The sequence below is a fragment of the Denticeps clupeoides genome, chromosome 9, assembly GCF_900700375.1.
Source record: "Denticeps clupeoides chromosome 9, fDenClu1.1, whole genome shotgun sequence".
Classification (NCBI taxonomy): Eukaryota; Metazoa; Chordata; class Actinopteri; order Clupeiformes; family Denticipitidae; genus Denticeps; species Denticeps clupeoides.
This window is the reverse complement of record NC_041715.1, coordinates 4,280,978-4,299,610: the sequence shown is the minus strand read 5'-3', so window position 1 is coordinate 4,299,610 and position 18,633 is coordinate 4,280,978. Positions and strand designations below refer to the sequence as shown.

General features: G+C 42.3%; 1 protein-coding gene across 3 annotated transcripts in view; it reads left to right on the top strand.

Annotated features, from left to right (window-relative positions):
- b3galt1b (UDP-Gal:betaGlcNAc beta 1,3-galactosyltransferase, polypeptide 1b) overlaps positions 1–18,633 on the top strand; it is a 59,248-nt gene that overhangs the window by 18,104 nt on the left and 22,511 nt on the right. For 2 of the 3 annotated variants that reach the window (XM_028990255.1, XM_028990256.1), the window contains exon 2: positions 10,633–10,683. The exons of the other annotated variant lie outside the window; for it this stretch is intronic. The gene's annotated coding sequence lies outside the window, so the exon portion shown is untranslated. The remainder of the gene's footprint in view (positions 1–10,632; positions 10,684–18,633) is intronic. 3 annotated transcript variants of the gene reach the window in all.

The window sequence follows — 18,633 nt, the reverse complement described above, 5'->3', positions numbered from 1 at the left end:
GAGGTGGGAATGACATATGGCTGGCACTAAGCCCCCCGACACCCTCTCAACCCAGGCCTGCTAATGCGGCGCTGCATCTCCCAGGCGGGGGAGAGGCGGCGAGAGGCTGGCACGCCGTTCTCAAAGTGATTGCGTTATCAGCGGCCGGGATGCCGGCTGCATATAGGGCCGTGTTATCCTCCGAGGAAGCCGGGCCTGGAGCTCCACGCCGCTCCAAAGGTCCGCCGTCGCCTCTGGGCTGATTATTCAGCGGTGATGCAGCGGCTTCTCCTGCCTTAATCTAGCCTGATTTCATCACACAGAGCCAGCCCAATTCATCAGGAAAAAAAAATGTTTTTTCTCCTCCCCCCACAAGTGACAATGATTTATGCACACATGGTTTAATCGTGGCAGTAGGGCTTCACAAAGCAAAAGTGCAGAGATGGTTTCTTTTATCGAGGCAAATATAAATTTTTTTTAAAAAAACAACAGTTCCAAACGAGAGACTGCATATGCAGCAATATACATCATGTTAAAATTATACTTGTGAAAGTGAAGTGATTGTCATTGTGATACACTGCAGCACAGCACACGGTGCACACAGTGAAATGTGTCCGCTGCATTTAACCATCACCCTTGGTGAGCAGTGGGCAGCCATGACAGGGAGCAGTGTGTGGGGATTGGGATTCGAACCTGCAACCTTCTGATTACGGGGCCGCTTCCTTAACCGCTAGGCCACCACTGCCCCTTGTCACACATACACAACAGCACACTGTGCAAGGTGTAGTTACCCACACTGCAGACGGTGCATAGGGCGTGGTGGCCAAATATTATAGACTCAAAGTAAAAGTGGTATGTGTGTGTGTGTGTGTGTGTGTGTGTGTGTATATGTATATATATATGTTTACATTTACATTTTTACGGCATTTATGAGACGCCCTTATCCAGAGCGACTTACAATCAGTAGTTACAGGGACAGTCCCCCCCTGGAGACACTCAGGGTTAAGTGTCTTGCTCAGGGACACAATGGTAGTAAGTGGGATTTGAACCTGGGTCTTCTGGTTCATAGGCGAGTGTGTTACCCACTAGGCTACTGTGTGTGTGTGTGTGTACATGTGTGTGAATAAATATAGCTGAAAATGTAAGTAAATTGTGCAATATTTAATTTATTTCACCTGTTGAGAGGGTGGCCAGATGCAAACAGCCTAAATGTTGGATGCGTCATATTCGCGCGTGTGTAAAACAGAAAGACCTTCGTTACATAGCTTTCTAGGGCAGGCTGCACAACGGAACACCATGTGGCCAAACATGTCGCACATGGAACTCACATCTATGGAGGCCCATTTTCACCTCAATAAACAGTTCCTTTTAACACCCGCCAAATAGCGAGAGATATCGCGCCCGCTTTAAAGGCTCAGGTGCAGACAGAACCAAAAATGAGCAAAGCCTAGACCTTCTCGTCCCATGAATTTTAATACAACCATTTGTGTGAGTGAGCAGGAGCCTTGATCCAATAACCTTAATGACATACGAGGTTTGAAAGAAAAAGGAGAAATAAAACGTAGTCTTCGCCTAATGAGTCTTGTCCAGCTTGCTTTTTGTTTCACTGCTCTCGGCTTTGCCAGTTTTTAAAAAAAGGTGGGAACAATTTTCTATACTAAACTGAAACTGGACATCTTATTACCTGCGGTTTAGAAAACAAGCAAACTGTTCTCAGGGAGAAGGGGCAGTTCACAAAATGCCATTGCTCTGTGGTCGCGTAGTGCACAATTGCACTATTCCATATGAACCATAATTTGTTGCTATTTCGGTTAATGTCATGCTTGGGTTCTGTGTGTCTTCCCATCATGTAACCAATGGTTAATGAACTAATGATAGGTTAAACTACAACCCATTAAGTGCCTTTACATTCATCTACAGCTGGAATGTGACGCGGCATGGCTTGAAGGTCTTTGAAAGCATTTTTTTTTTTTGTTAAATGATGATAAATGATAATACAGGACATTATCTCATATAGGATGCTGGAAAAATGGTCGAAATGCTGGTCACTGTGTTGCCCTTGATGCTTCTTTAGCAGTAATGTATCTAGGACATGCATTTTATAGCATGCACTGTGAGGACTGTGAAAAGCTTCAGTCGCTTCAAACCCAACACGCCTTCGCTTTGATTATTTTATTTAAAAGCACGCAGGATTACTACTACCTAGGGCCCAGAATTAGCACTGATTCATTATGGAGATAAATTAATTGCATTTGCAGGACCCGACTTTCAGGGAAACAGAGGAGAGGCTGAAATTAGTGGTCTGATCTATTAAATAAGTGAGGGCCACTTTGATGTGGCACCATTTGATGAAGCTGAATGAATTTTTTCGCGCTCTGGCTGTGGCTTGCCGTTCGCCTAATGCAAAGCTGCAATGCAATTTCTTACGTGGTAATACCCAGAATAAGAATACAAGGCACCCCGTCCAAGGACCAGGAGGCGAAGCTCTTATTATTGTTCCCGCGTTCGCATCTTTTCTTTCTTCATCTTGTGAACATGCTCTTTCCAACTCATCTCTAAATATAGATCAGTAATTGTGTCAATTAGCGATGCCGAGAGAGAAACATGGCAGCCCCTTAACAGTAGATAATGACAGCAGTTGGAGGAGGCCGAGGGACGAATGCATTATGTTCTCCAGCCTCCCATCAGTGCTGATTTCTGCCCGAGATTAAAGATCCGCTCTCTGACGGGGGCCCTTGATAGCGGCATCGGGGCAGCAGTGGCCAGAAAGCAGATGAAAGACTCTCCGCCTGGACAGAAGGAGCTTCTGGTGAGTGGAGAGTGACGGAGATTGAGGAGCCCACAGTCACAGTGGAGTGGGGGGAAAAGACCAGCAAGTTCAAAAAACAAAAAGAAGGGATTCATGGCAAAAAGAAAGTAAGGACCATGGCATGGGTGGTGCTCTGGCTCCGTGTGCTGGTCCGGAGTTTCGTGTATCTACGTTGTCACTCTAATTTTAGGGTTCCTGTGGTCATTAAAAACCTGGAAAAGTCATGGAATGTGAAAAGAGAATTTTACAGGCCTTGAAAAGTTTTGGAATATGAAATAAACATTTAATGTTATAGAAACGTCATTGAAATCTCATTAACGCATGAATATATAATGAAGGCCATAGTTCCATAAGACGTTCAAAACTAGCGCATGACTATTGTACCGTTATGTAGTGAACCCTGTCACCTGGTGCTGTGTATACGTTGCTTCCATATTCCAGCACCTCCGCAGACACGTGTCTCCTTTTCAAAATTCATGTAAATTACAGTTGATGATTTATGCGGGAAGATGATGATGGTCCATTTTACATGAACTTGGAGGAAGAAACACTGTCGTTTAGATTAAGCTTTCAGGGTTATCTTAAGTTTGGATTAACAGTTTTTCTTTTTCATATTTGCACAGAACTTTCAGAGAACATGTGGTCATTGGAAATTAATTTGTAAAAAGTGCAAAAAAGAACCCTGTAATTTCCGGTGTGTACACCTGACGTTATGTTCATATATGCAGCCTTGTTGTGTCTAGTCCACATTGGGTCATTGTTTCTATGTCTTTGTACCCTGTCCTGTATGCTGTGAATGGTTATGTGTAAAACCCCTGTCCTGTGAAAGTCGTGTGTCCTTTTCCTCCCGCACTGTCCCACCGTTCTGACAACAATCCATGTTATTGACCCTGAATGCGGAAAGGAACATTTGACATGAACAACCAGCTTAACATGAACACCAAACACTTTTATTTTCACTGTCAGCTTTATTGTCATATACAGACAATATTTACATTTGTGTGTTTTAAAATCTTGTGGTCTGGTAAGTTTGTTATCCACTGCTTCCAATCCAAGTGGTAACTTATAGGATCATAAATAACAACCAGCAATTTATCATCTGGCCTTTTGACTAAATACTAGGAATCTTAATTGCCATATAAAATATTGTCCCTAGAGGGTGAAAATACAAACAAAATGTCAAGATTCTATCAATATAGCACTAAGCCTAAAGTCTACAGAGCTTCCGAGTCCAATAAACACTCAGCCTTATAGTTAAGGTTCTTCACAAATATACTGATAGAATCTATGTATGTATCGCTATTTTCGATCCCTAGATGTCATTCTAATGTTGATCAATGATACTGACAATATTAAATTGATTATCATTGCATAAATATGTAACTAATTTACAAAGAACAAATTATAAAACCATTACCTTGGCAGGCCGTCACAGACCCCTCGGATTACAATTTATATATTCATTTACTGCATGTTGTTTTTTCCTGCAGAAATGTCATATCATTTGCCACTATTATAGTCCCACTTTCTGCAACAGATTGGGGATTTTATTGTTTCTATTTTGGGGCTTTAATGGTGTTTCTGCAAACAGTTGTGCAACCGTGGCAAAAGTTGTATCAGCTGTAGTTTTGCTTCTTAGACGCAAAAGGCATTTTGTTCAAAGGAGCTCCATCCAAAGAAATTATGACATTCAAGAAAAGGCATAAGATGCTATCTCAAAGCCTTGGGGGAAAGGATCACCTTTATTTTATCTACTGTGTTTGGAAGTTTGTCAAGGCCATATCGCGCTCTGCTGCGCTGCTGTAAAGGGACTCGGGTCACTTCAATCACACCTGCATTTTCAGCTTCTCTGCTCCAAACATGTTCAATCTCTGGAGCAAAATTCTGGTAAGGGTTTTATTTAATTTTTTTTGAAGGTGCTTGCAGCAGAAGAGCAGGCCCATTTGTAAAACACCACAGTGTTTTGTCAGGACAGTTTCCTCGGGTTGCCACTCCTCCCGCCTGTACTAATGAGCCTCATGACAGGCCAGCAGCCCTGTCCCCTTATAGGTGCTGTCATTGCCAGACATCGGAGACCCTCAAGATGGAGACCCACAGGTCACCCTGGTTCCCTTAAGATGATGGGGGGCAGAGGGAACAGATCTGATTAGCGATGTCATGTGGGCAATTAGGACATGTTCCCCCATTGACTAGTCTATCTAACTTGCACAGTCCTAATGTTCCTCACTTTCTAGGTGGCAGGGTCAACTGAGTGCACATCAGTTCCACATTGGATCATTGCATTTTTTCTTTTTTTGTGTCAGATTCAAAAGTTATATTCATTATATATTCGTGTATTATTATTATTATAATTATTAACCCTCACATTTTGTCTTTTTTCCCACGTGCACTCATGGTGACGTGGACACTTAATTGTAATCACTGGTGGGTGAATTGTTGACTAATTATTTGACCAGTTTCTTTTTAGAGCATCAGCAGAAAGTGAACTAAAACTACCATAAAATGTATCTGCTAAAACCTTGATAATCTTGCCAGGCCTCTAGTGATTCTCACTACTATTTCTAAGATGATGCATAATTGAATAGCATATTATACTTTCATATAAACAAATATACAATTATAATCCAATGGAAGATACTATAGCAGTCTCTAAAGCTGCATAAGTTACTTTAGGTTCATGGTTTTGCCACAGTCAGTAATAAAATGTGTGTGTTAATGTGTGAAATGGTTTCATGTAACGCACTCCATGCTTCTGGTGATTAGAACTGATGTGAAATGGCAACAAGAAAAGGACACGTTTTATCATTAAACTTCCGAATCACTGCTTATCATCCATCTCTATCCTCAGCGCGGACGTTTAAAGCGGAAGGTTAATCACTTCTCGTGTGCAGTGCACCTGACAGGACCCTGGGGCGTCATCCAGCTCCGCTGCACCGCGAGTTAAAGAGGTCATTGGGACCCACGTCCCGCCGCCAAGATGCGGATAACGGTGTCAGTAACTCAGGTGCTGGTCTGGCTGGCACTGGTGGAGATGACGCAGAGGAGACGTCCCCGTTGACCCCCGACTTCCCAAACAGACGGCGGGCAGACGGTGTGACGGATGACGCCTTTCTGTTCCTCTATTTGTGCTGTGATATGTGGATTTCTGCTTTTTTTCCAAACAGTTATGTCGTAAGTGTCATTCAAGTAAAATATATGCTAATTATCATCTGAGCACTTAATTGCACCGAAAACCCTGTCAACACATCTTCCATTTAAGCCACACACCCATTAGGGAGTCCAAAAATACGATGGCAGTGACTTAACAGAGGAACGTGCCGTTAGCAGGAAACACACTTATATACACACACACACACACACACACACACAAAAGCATGAACGCTCTCATGCTGTGATCAATCAGCCTCTCATGTCATAAGGAACGCTGATGAAATGTGTCTCGGACGTTTTACACTTCCCCCCCGGAGAAATGGGCTGCGCAGAAGGCTGCCGTCCCACGGGTCCTTGAGGGAAGGGGGTCACCGTGCTGTCCTGGAGCCACCCAAATGGCAGATTGGCCCCGAAATGCCCACGCGAATTACTCAGCCAGACCCGCTCTGCTTTACTCTCGAGTTGGACATGCAATTGTTTCTTGGTCAGCCAAATAAGGGAGACATAATTACAGCTCATCAGAGCTAAATTGGTGTTAATTATACCACAGCGTTTTACCCACGGCTAATGATCATGAGCAAACAATGCGCTCTGGGTTTCCTACATCCAGCCTTACTCTCCTCACATGTAAACGACAAAGTAACTTTGACATGTAAATGAGATCAACGTATCGTTGGCCTGTGAAATGATATGTCAGAACATCTGAAAATGATAATAATGTGCTGCACTGCTCCGCGAAGACGCAAATGATCAAACTTACAATTGATCCAAGATCATCTGGGATTAAGTTCATGGATGAGGTCTGTTTTAGCTCAATGCAACGTAGCAGTGTTGCACTCTAATGTTGCACTGTAATGTTATAATAGTGTTGCAGCGTAACATTTGCAACTGCTAAATGTGCTAACCATGTTAACAAATGACACAGTCCTTTCCATGCAACTGAAGGGGTCCATCTAGATATGATCCGTCAACCCCAGGACAGATGCAGGTCTGGTGCCAGATTTTCCTTGGTGATGGTTCTGGAGATATCTTCAAAATCTCCCACAGATGTTGGCTTGGGATGAGATCATTTTTTACCCTCATCAATCATTTAATCTTGCTTGTGTCCTGTGGAAAGTGTTATCAGCATCCAACCAGTCACCATGTTGTATATAGTGTAGACAAATGTGCCCAAAACATGCAGCAAAATGCATTTCTCCACATTTTCTGCCTGTTCCTTCTTTTGACTTTTAACACAGATCACAAATGCATTTCTCAACTCAAAATGTATGTGATGTCAGTGGTGTTACATTTATTTGTGAGTCATAAATCATATTTGTGAATCTTGTTACATTTGTTGCTGAATCAAGAACATATATATGAAACTAAACATAATAAACAGACCTCAATTCAGATTTTGGTTGTGCATTGCGGTAAATTTGCAGAGAGTGGAGTAGATGTGATCGGGCGTGTGTACAGGTGGGGGAATTTCTCCAAGTTGCGTTGGTTTTGTGGAGGTTGTTACAGGCAGATACTGGCAGGTCGGCTTTGATGTTTATTAGCTGTCAGCCCTGTCACTAGCAGCTCATCTGGAGCAAGACTCCGAAAAGCCGGTGACTGCTTTGACCTGTGTGGTCCAATGAGGCAAAAAGTGACGCTTTCTGTTCAGTCCCTTAGTGTGAGGCAAAAAAAAAAGTATTTCCTTCCCATAGTGTTTAATATAGGCTAACTGTGCAGTGTACTATATAGGCCATGTGTATTAGTTCTCTGAAGGTTGCCGAACAGTTCCTAAAACGATGAATGAGAATTTCCATACTGTTGTTTCACATTGTTGTCATTTTCATTGTTATTAAGCGACCTCTTTATTCATTGTCTTAATTGTGAGCAAATGAGGATTCCAATCCGTCCAATTTTTATATGCTATCTGCACGTTCCAGCAATCTTTGGGACACAAGCCCTGGACTGGTCTTCGGTTTGCCTCAAGGCGAGTACACAGTTTTCTGGATGCAGAGGCCATTGTCAGGGTGGGAACATTTCACAGTTTTAGCCTAACACATTTTACGCAATAATAATAATAAGCCACAGTTAGGTCTGGCCTGGCATTTTGAGTGTCGTGTGCTGAATGGGGTGTTGGAGAACTGCTGTTCTAAAGCATTCTTTTATCTTTTCAGTCCTGGGTTTGATATGAATAATACCACAGCGTTTTACCCACCGCTAATGATCATGAGAAAACAATGCACTGAAATGCGTGATATGTCAGAAAATCTGAAAATGATACTAATTTGCTTCACTGCTTTGCATAGACTCACGGAGGTTCAAATGATCAAACTTACAATTCTGTAATTTTTGATACGAGATCATCTGGGATTATGTTCATGGATGAGGTGTTGGAGAACTGCTGTTCTAAAGCATTCTTTTATATTTTTGGTCCTGGGTTTGATATTTATTGTTTAAAACGTATCAAATATCAACAGAAGGTGTAGAAATCGAATTTTGATGTTGAGTTAAATACATCTATGGAGCTTATGTAGCTAGAAGTCCCCTTTAATACACATTTTTTTACCACAAGCAACGCTGCCAGATGATTCTGATCTTCGGGTGGCCAGACGCCATACCTCTGTCAAGTACCTCGGAATACCTGCACATCCACAAGCTTTACGAGTTATGCAAAACTTCTGTTTTTGATTTGGTCTCCCAGTGACGGTTTGGACATTCATTGCACTTTACCTGTATGGGCTGATTCCGGGAAAAGGTGTCACCTAACGTCAAGAAGCAGTCGAGAGGAATAACGATGGACCACTGTTCATTATAAATAATTAAACCCAGAGGCATTGCGAGACTTCTCGTTGCGGTGTCTCCGCGCTAATTATTTTTTAATGGATTTCAGTTTGTTTGCAAAGTGCTGCGGATGGTAGATCTGCAGATATTTATTTCAGCAGGCCTTGAGCCACCGCATCTCACACACGAATGCACCCATGTTTGAAGTGAGCAGAACCAAGGCCATTTCTAACTGAATGGTTAAGCATAATTCCTTTTATTTCGAGGTCGCATGCAACTAAAATGATTCACATATTCGTCTACGTACGGCCGACAACGTGAACCTCTAATTAAACTCTAATAATAATTACAACAGCTTCAGCTTATGTAGCCAGCAAAGTAGAAATCTTCCCAAATTCCCCCACACCACCCCTCTGCTACGTCACCTCCACTGGCTCCCAGTAGCTGCACGCATCAGATTCAAAATACTGATGCTGGCCTACAAAGCCAAACATGGAGTAGCACCATCCTACCTCACAGCCCTTATTACACCTCGCACTGCACCTCGTATACTCCGAGACTCCAGTACTGCTCGCCTGGTCCCTCTGAAGGTAGAAGGAAAACATTCATCTAGACTCTTCTCCATCTTGGCCCCTCGGTGGTGGAATGAACTTCCCCTCGAGGTCAGAACAGCTCAGTCACTGAGCACCTTCAAACAACAGCTTCCTCTTTAGAGAAGATTTAGATTAAATTGTAACCTTCTTATTGTTGAACTTGTGTACAGAATCTACAACAGAGTGAATAAAAAGATTGTATTCATAGTTGGGGGTCCTAGTGAACCAGAATTGATCTCTTCATCGATGGTAACATGGAAGCACGTTGTAAGGGCGTCTGCCCTGTAAATGTAAATGTAAATCATTTTGTGTTTTGCTCATTGCACATCGGCCTCAGACCTCTGAAAATATCAGATTTGTAAAATTCTTGCTGTGGTGAGTTGGTTTGCCCCTCCAGAGCTTTCCAACTCATGACAGCTTGGCTCTCAAATGAGAATTTCCTGTCCTTGATTACTTCTTTTTTTCATCCCATTCGACAGCTTTTGTCCGGTTCTCTGGCACCTCTCTAGTGGCTGGAACAGCATGCTCTCCTCGACATGGGGAGCCATGTCACCCCGACAGGAAAGAGAAGAATAAATATGATAAATGTAGCTCTTTAATTACGCCGCGGCACCGCTTTCCACCGCGCCCCGACTGTCAACATCAATTAATATCTGCATAATCTGTCATCTGCCTGGCAAAGTCAGTAAAGGGGTGGTGTGGTTAACAGCAAAATTTATTGACTGATCGTGGCTCGATAGCTTGAGACTTAAATGAAAACCAATGGCATCGTCCTTGGTTGCAAAATGATTTTTTCGTCTCCTTCAACTGAGTCTCCTCAAGCGAGTTTTTTTAAATTGAGACGTCTTACAGCTTTCATTAATTTGTTCAGTAAAATGACATATGACCTTTCAGTCTCAGACGTTCGCCTCGTAGGCTGTTGAGGTCCACTCTTGCAGCTCATATGATTGGCTTGTACTTGATATTGTCTGCAGGAATGTGATAAAAAGGTCAAAAATCATCTTTCATTAGAGAATGTTCTCAGCCTTTTGGGTTCTAATTTTCTGCAAAGACATGTGCATCAATAATTCTGACATCGCTACCGACAGAAAGGTGCGACCGCCGGGGCCCGGGGAACCGGTCTCCCCGTAAGTGCTGTTCCCCAACCGTGGCTCCTGCTGGTCCGTCTCAATCACCGTGGCACGCCATCACACTCACGAGTCCCCCCCCCACGCCAACCGTGTCTAATTTTTCCATTCCGGCACTCTGACAGCCCCCCAAAACAGAACGTTCATCTCCTTCTCAGTCTCACGCGTCCGCCGTCCACCAAATCTTGCTCATAATTGTATTTGCTTCTGTTTTCAGAGATAGTATGAAGAAAGGGCCATGGATCTGTTCAGTGGCCACAAAGCTGAGGTAACGTGAAGCCAACTTCATCCAGCCATTGTTTGCAATTACAGCTTAATGTGCTGTAGAGACGTGATGTAATAAGGGCCTTTTTGTGTTGCACATTTCGCCAGTAAATTAAGAAATTGCCCAGTAGAGGTAATTATTCAACGTAAAATGGCAGCTTTGGAGGGTGATAAGGTGATGCGCACAGTTTACAATAATTAGCCATTAGCTTTAGCGCTAGCGATTTGCGGCTGAAAATATGCCACCTGTTCCACAAGACTAATGCAGCATAAAGTAATGCATAAAATCCGCAAACAGGCGTTAAAAAGCCACTTTCATTAAGGGCCATGGGTGCCACCTCGTCTGAGTGGCATATAGTTTAAATGCATCTTGGGATGTACCTTCAGGACCCATTGTCGTCCTGATCTTTGCATTAGCCATGGCGCAATTAGCGCTCATTAAAACATCAAGAGCGCTCTGAGTTCCCTCCTTTCCACTTACTTTAATTTCACACTTTAATACACCAGCTTCTAAAATTAGCCCCCTAATTGCGAATTCTGCAAACAGAGGTCCTTTGGTGGAGGCTGTCGAGGGGCTGGTGTGGACATCGGGGGCACCGGCTCATTAGCATTCCCTAATTTTATTCACGCTTAATAGGCGCGTGAGAGGGAGTGAGGTGACAGGTGGCGTGAGATGTGTTTTTTTTTTCCTTATAGCAGATGTGAAGCTGCACTTCATGATGAGTGAAATGGGCTTGATGCTGCGACTCGTTTCCGACGGGTTAGCATTCGTGGCATATGTTCGCGTACGTCCTGCATAATGAATGTCAGACGGGGGCCTGGCTGGAATCTGTAAATCATTGAAAATGGATCCATCTCGAGCAGACGCATCGCATTGCATTCATAGTGTTGCATTTCTTTACTTCTTGGTGGAAGTTTTTGCGAGTTCCAGGAGCACAGATTCTAAATTATAAAAAAGGCAAAAAAAAAAATAGACATATTGATTGCTGTTAGTTGGAAAACTCGAGAATGTATCATGATCCCCTTTGGTTTATGCTTATTAGTTTTTTTTATTAAAAGTAATAAAATATATATTTTGCATTTTATTTAAGATTATTACTATGTAAAATTGTGAACTATGAACATTATCCATGCAGACATGTATATCTGAATGATAAAGTTGCACTTTTATTTTGAATCTAGCGATGTGCAAATCAGATTTTTTTTTCAATTTGTACAATTAAATAATAGTAGTTATTGAGCTCTTAGAAATAAGTTCCCTTTATCTATGTAACTGAAAAAAAAAAGATATTTTACTGATATTCTGGCCTATGGTCATGACCATAAGAAGTGAAAGATCAAAAACGACAGACGTCATTCAATCAGTCTTTCCAAACAATACAGCGCATTTTGCTGTGTTTTGGATGTTGGTTTTGCTGTTCGGTGCAGGGTTTCTATGGTGATTTTTTATTTTTTTTTGGACAACATCTTTGCGCCTGCAGTGGGTATAATTAGGGCCTTTCGCTTTATTTAAACCCAGGCTATTTACGCTAAAAAAGACACAGAATACAGTCATTCTCACTGCCACATCAGTCATTGTTTCTTGGTGTTCCGTGCCTGCATGGCTATCCTATGTAATGTAAAAAAATATGTAAAATAACATACGAATAAAATCAAATGTGGTGCAGATTTAAAAAAACACAAAACAACACATTAACCCAGTGCTCCCAAGAGCTAAATTAGCCGCCATGAGCCGTTAAGCAGGGGCACAGTCAGAAGAGCGGTCGGAGCAGGAGAAATCGCCCACCCCCACCTCCCACATCTACGCTTAATTCATCAATCAATATCAGCAATCAATTGAGTGCTGAGTTATAGAGGGTAATTAAGGAGATGCACCATTAACGCGGGCCGCGGCGAGATAAATTCGTGCCTTCAGAGAAGATGGGGGAAAAATTGAGGTTCGGCGTTGGCAAACGAGCCCGTGATCCCGCACGTTGAACATCGCCCTTGGACGTAATTACAGGTGTGCGGGTAGACAGGCGATTAAACCGCAGCCGGTCGCCTGTTTGAAAGGATGGTGCGGCCTCTGGAAATGCCTACGTTTATTTATTCGCTCGGGCGGCAGGTTAACTGCCCCCCCGGATCAAAAATTCCGCGTAGCGCTTTCAGACGCACCTCGCACGGCAGAGTTTTATAAGCGGCGGATAAATGGGTCATAAATAATGCCTCGTACGCGCGCTCTCCAAGACCATCTTTAATCCGGAGTGCTCGTGGTGCATGTCTACTGGGCCTCGTGTGGCTGCCGGAGGAGCATTTGTCTAACCTGCCGCACTTTGCGCTGTTCATTAAATGGCACCGGTCAGGTTTGGGTTCGTGCTTTGAAATACGGCTCCGCGGTACCTACTGAATAAGAGAGAGGAGAACGCAGTCAGGTAAACATGTCAAATCATCACTTTTATTTTTAACAAGGCTGCATACGCTCTACATCCCAGGTGCTGCACGTCTTCTAAAAGCACGTTTTCAATTTTTAAAGATCAGAAACACAGTGAATACTGAGTCTCAGGAAGGCTGGATGATGATGATTAATGGGTATCTGGTCGCACAACCACCCAGAAGGTCAATTTGGTGCCATTGAACACTTTAAGTGTTGTGAGGATTGTAATAAACAAACAGGAAACAGGTTTCCAGCCTGCACAATGGCAAAGAGGACTTGCCACATGGTCAGGAGTGTCACTATAATTTCACCAATGCATTAGTTTTCATGTTTTTAAGGCAGCAAACCAATGAGATGTTTAAAATGATAACGTGTCAAAGATGCATCCATTGTAGGGTACTGGGTCCAAACTAATTCCCTGAAAGGAAAAAATCCAAGACATAATGAAATGTTTTTTTCCATTAAAAACGCATCCCTGACAAATTCTATAGACCAAGTACCTGGTCCATGGTAGGTTTTGAAGCATACAGGAAGTAGGAATTAGGGGTGCATTTCAGTACTCACCGATACAGAGTACTTAATTAAAACATGATTTAAATTTACAAGTAACAGGTTTAGTCATATAATTTAACAAAGAACATTTATTTAAAATGAAAAGCATGTTGTATGCAACATATTACAGAATAAGTAATTATTAAAAAATGGACATTTTCTCTCGTCTTGCAAGAGTTTGCTGCAGCGTGGGTTATGTTGGTTTAGAAGTGTGGGTAAACTCACTGTGCTCATTGTCGTGTTGGGGTTTTAGGTGCTTGAATAATCTTTTGAGCCTCTGAACAATTTCGCGGGGGGCAGGCACTCGGCGCCTGTGATTATCCCCTTACAGACCGCTCAAACATAGACATTTCTCAGACCGTGGTACATTTACATTTACATTTACGGCATTTATCAGACGCCCTTATCCAGAGCGACTTACAATCAGTAGTTACAGGGACAGTCCCCCTGGAGCAACTTAGGGTTAAGTGTCTTGCTCAGGGACACAATGGTAGTAAGTGGGGTTTGAACCTGGGTCTTCTGGTTCATAGGCGAGTGTGTTACCCCACTAGGCCACTACCACAAGTATCGTGGGACTTTTAACGAGTACTTTAAAAGACGTGGTATCGAGGCTGATTCCAGATCCCTAGTAGGAATCTGATGGAGTTGCATGCTTGGAATGCAGCCTTCCAAGGATCCTTCTCTCTGTGATGCAATTTGTGGCAACCAAGAGGAGTTTACAAGTTCTTGAGTTTTTGGCAGTCAAATTGTGCTGCTCTCGCTACCTCAGGGTAGAATGTGGGGTAACGGACTTCCGTCTTGAGTAATTGTAAAATGCTTGACCTCAAACATCCAACGACCGCAATTCATTGTGGAAAGTCCGGGTCTCCAGGGAGCATTTATGGTCTGTGCTGGCCAGTTTGCACAAGCAGCTCAAAAGCTGCCTGACATCATTCACAGGAGAATAATACAGAAAATATAGATTTAACCGCTACGGCGATAGTTTTGCTGTGAAGAATTTCTCACGGGCAAATAGAGAGGATGGCTTTGAAATTAGCTCCACAAAAGATACACAAAGAGTCGTGCGCCCTTTATTTGGGGTTTGCTTATGTTCAATTGACTTTCTCCCTGCGCGTGCACATCTATTCCAGTTCTCGGCTGTCCCAGGCATCACCTGCATTCATATGCACATTGCTGCTGAACTACTGTGTATATAATTTTTTTAATTTTCCAAATCTGCCAAATAATTTGCTGACTATAGTTCAGCAAACTGCAACAATAAAGATCCCATTATGTCTGGGAGGCACGTCCGATGCAAACCCTAATTCACCTTTGGAAAGGAACCTAAACTTAATCGTGGTTAGCTGGGTTATTAAGAAGATTTACAAAAGTTCATATGGATGGAATTGCGTCGAGTCTCCAGTTGTCTAGTGTAAACTTGCCAAAATGTCACTTATGACCATATCTGTACCTCTCGAAATGAACCCCTCAAACCCTGATCTTGGAGTTTTGCACATGCGTGATTCCTGAAATCTACTGAAAAAAGGTACAACATGACACGTGTCAAAAATGATCTGGTGGCCTAAGTCTGGTCTGTGTTCTCGGGTTTGAAAAAGAAAGATTTTGTGCTTGCAAATGTAATTTCCACCGTCCATGAACCATATTCATATTTTTTTTGCCTCTCACACACATACATAGACACACTGCATAGCAAACCTAGAATGATTGTCCCTTGGACCCCCACATAGCGCAGGTCTGCTTTCTCACTTCTGCAGAGCCTCAGCACAATGGCATGCACCACAATGTATGATGAAATGAACTCTGGGTGGTTTTGGGTCTGTGAAAAAGCTTTCACGCTTACAAATTTTTCAGATTTTTCCAGAGTCCGTGAACCATATGCTCTCTGGGACTGTGTGAAAGTGCCCCCACCTCCTGTCTCTCTCTCCCTCTCTGTCTAACACACACACTTACAGAACACACACACAGACAGACTAGCACTTTTATACTGACTCCAGCATCCTTGGTGCAGAGGGTGTTTTTGCTTTTTGTCACCTTGCCACACAAGTTCTGCCAGCGAATGCACTCTCTCTTTCTCTCTCTCTCCCTCTCTCCCTGGGGCACTGCCTCGATCTCATGCCCCAAATGCTGAAGTGCATCTCCCTGCCCTTGGCTGTGAAGTAGCTGCACTGTCACAGTTGGCACGGCCATCTGCTCATGGGTGGAGGCATCCTCAGTCGCGCCAGTTAAACTGAGGAGGAAAGAAAAAAAAAAAGAGTCTCGTGCCAGTGTTTTAACCTTGCGTGCTTTGGGGGGGGTGGGGTCCTGATGTGTTACGTTCAGTGAAGTAGTCAGCCCTGCATGCATGGAAAGCGCAGGACAGAATTGTACAGATCGGATGAAAGAGGCTTCAGTGTGGCTTTGGTGTCACTACCCTCAGATGGGAGAGGGGTGGGCTGCTTTGGATGCAGCTTCAAATACAAACATGTGCACCGTGCTTAAAGATACAGTTCAGCTATTTTCTAGGCTTACCTGATTACAAATGTTGTCTCTGACCAGGGATGCCAGTTGCTGCAGTTGTGGTGTAAATAGATGTTCATTTACCTCTGCAGACAGATTAAAGGCTCTTTTATGCACCCTTGTAAAAAAAAAAAACAAAGCAAAACAAAATCGAAATGACATTTCGAGTGAGGTTTCAAAGCAACTCAGCCACTAGAGGGCAGGGATTAATTTTTCTGACTATATTAATGATAGTGATGAGGAAGGAGTATAGTGGTTTTTAGCAGCTTTTAATTTTAGTCTAGTCTTTTTATGTCCAGCTGTCATTTTAGTCTTTATTAGTCACATCCAGACTCATTTTAGCCTTGTCAAGTTTCAGTTAACTAAATGTCTGAATAATTTTAGTCAGTATTATCCATGATTATCCACTATTTTAATCTAGAATTAGTCAATGAAAATTGTGTTTTAGCCTTTTCTAGTCTTGCAATTAAATGTAACCCTGTCAGTATAATACAATAACCTAGTAGAACAGACAAAACCAACATTTTGTTTTAGTCAAACAATTTCGTATTTAAAACAAGGTTATCTTATTATTATGTTATTCTTACCTTATAGACTCAGGAATAGTCTACATCCATTCCAGACACGGAAGACGCTCTGATTCGTTTGGTTTTCCACTTCATTATAAAGAAAGTTCATCCAAAGATTGCTTCGTCATTTTCTCCCAGCCATCTGGCAAAACCACCACAAGTATCCAGAAATCTAATAAATGGGAAACGAGGAAGTGATGTCATCTGTGTGACCGAATGGGAGACACAGGAAACAGAAATACTGTGTTAACACAAGAGGAAATATCATCTTTTCTCATTTTAGTCATTGTATTTCTTTATAGTTATTGTCACATGACCAGCATTTATGTCTTGTCTACATCAGGTCAAAAAGGTTAGTTGACAAAGATATTTCGTCATAAATTTGCTTCAAGAAAACAACACTAGGGAGGAGGTACTGTACAGTCAAAAGTCTTGTCGCTTGTGTACAAATTGACCTCAAGTGCCTCTGAAATATATTTCTAATCAAGATTTTTTTACAAGAAATGGCTCGCAACTAGATTCACCCTGAGACTAAAGTGTTTATTATCAAGAGGCTGAAGACCAGATCCACTGCTGATGTGGCCGACACCTTCAATGTGTCTCAGCGTCAAGTACAGAGGATAAAAAAAAAAGATTTGAAGAGACTGGAGACGTTTTTTTGACGTGTCCAGGTCAGGCAGACCCCTCAAGACAACTTCTCGAGAGGACCGTTTGTTCCCTGTGTCAACCAGACCAGTTTGTCGGATTCTGTCTCGAAATGGCCTCCATGGTGGACTCAGTGCTCAGAAGCCAGCACATAACAAAAGACAATTGAAAAACCGTGTGGTATTTGCCAAGGCCCACAGCCTGCTAAAAATGATGGACGCTGGAAAAGTGGCACAAGGGGGATTTTTCAGATGAATCTTCTGTTGAATTACACCTTCTGGAGCCCGCATGGATCCAAGATTCACTCCAAAAACAGTGAAGTTTGGCCAAAAGAGGCCAAATTCTGCAGCAGGATGGTGCTCCATCACATACTTCGATCTCCACATCAAAGTTCCTCAAGCGAAGAAGATCAAGATGCTCCAGGATTGGCCAGCCCAGTTACCAGACATCATTGAACATGTGTTGGGTAGGATGAAAGAGGAAGCATGGAAGACGGGAGGCAAGCAAGACTGCTTTCTTTGCAATTCCTGATGACTTCATTAATAAATTGTATGAATCCTTGCCAAACCGCATGGATGCAGTCCTTCAAGCTCATCGAAGATATTACATTTCACAGCACCACTACTTCATTTGCTTACATATTTTTGTATTTGCAGTAAATTTGTTCAATTTCTGTATAGGTGACTTTTGTCTTGTATAGTGAATTAGCCAATTAGTGAAACAAATTCATTTCAATGCATTAAACATAATTTGGTAGGGTTTTAACTTTTCATATGAGCTATTTCTAAATGCCAATTGATTAATTAAAAGTCAGGTTCATAGCAGGTGTTTCTTCAAAATAGATAAGACTTTTGTCATGGACTGTACATGTTATTGGTGGTGATTTGTGGTCCAATTTATTACTAAATGTCTATTTATGTAGAATAGATACTTCCAGTGTTAATCGCAGGCACTCCATCTATGCATATAAATATTTAGCGTTGAGCTTGTGTCAAATGCAATGTGCACACCAAACTTCTCAATATCCAGAAACGGACATGCAAGAATTTTCTTAAACCATAAAACTGATGCTGTCATGTTTTGTGCAGTGCAAAATTAATTTGTGTTCCAATATTTATTTAGACAATGCTTTTTTTGTGGCATGGGGAGAGTGCAGCATTTTATGAAAGAAGATTTGGAAGTAAATTCCTCAAGACTGCAGAAACCCTGTTGTTCTGCTATGTGTGATTTTTTCTTTTGCATTTCAATTAGTAGTCACTTTTATCTAGAGCAGCTTCCA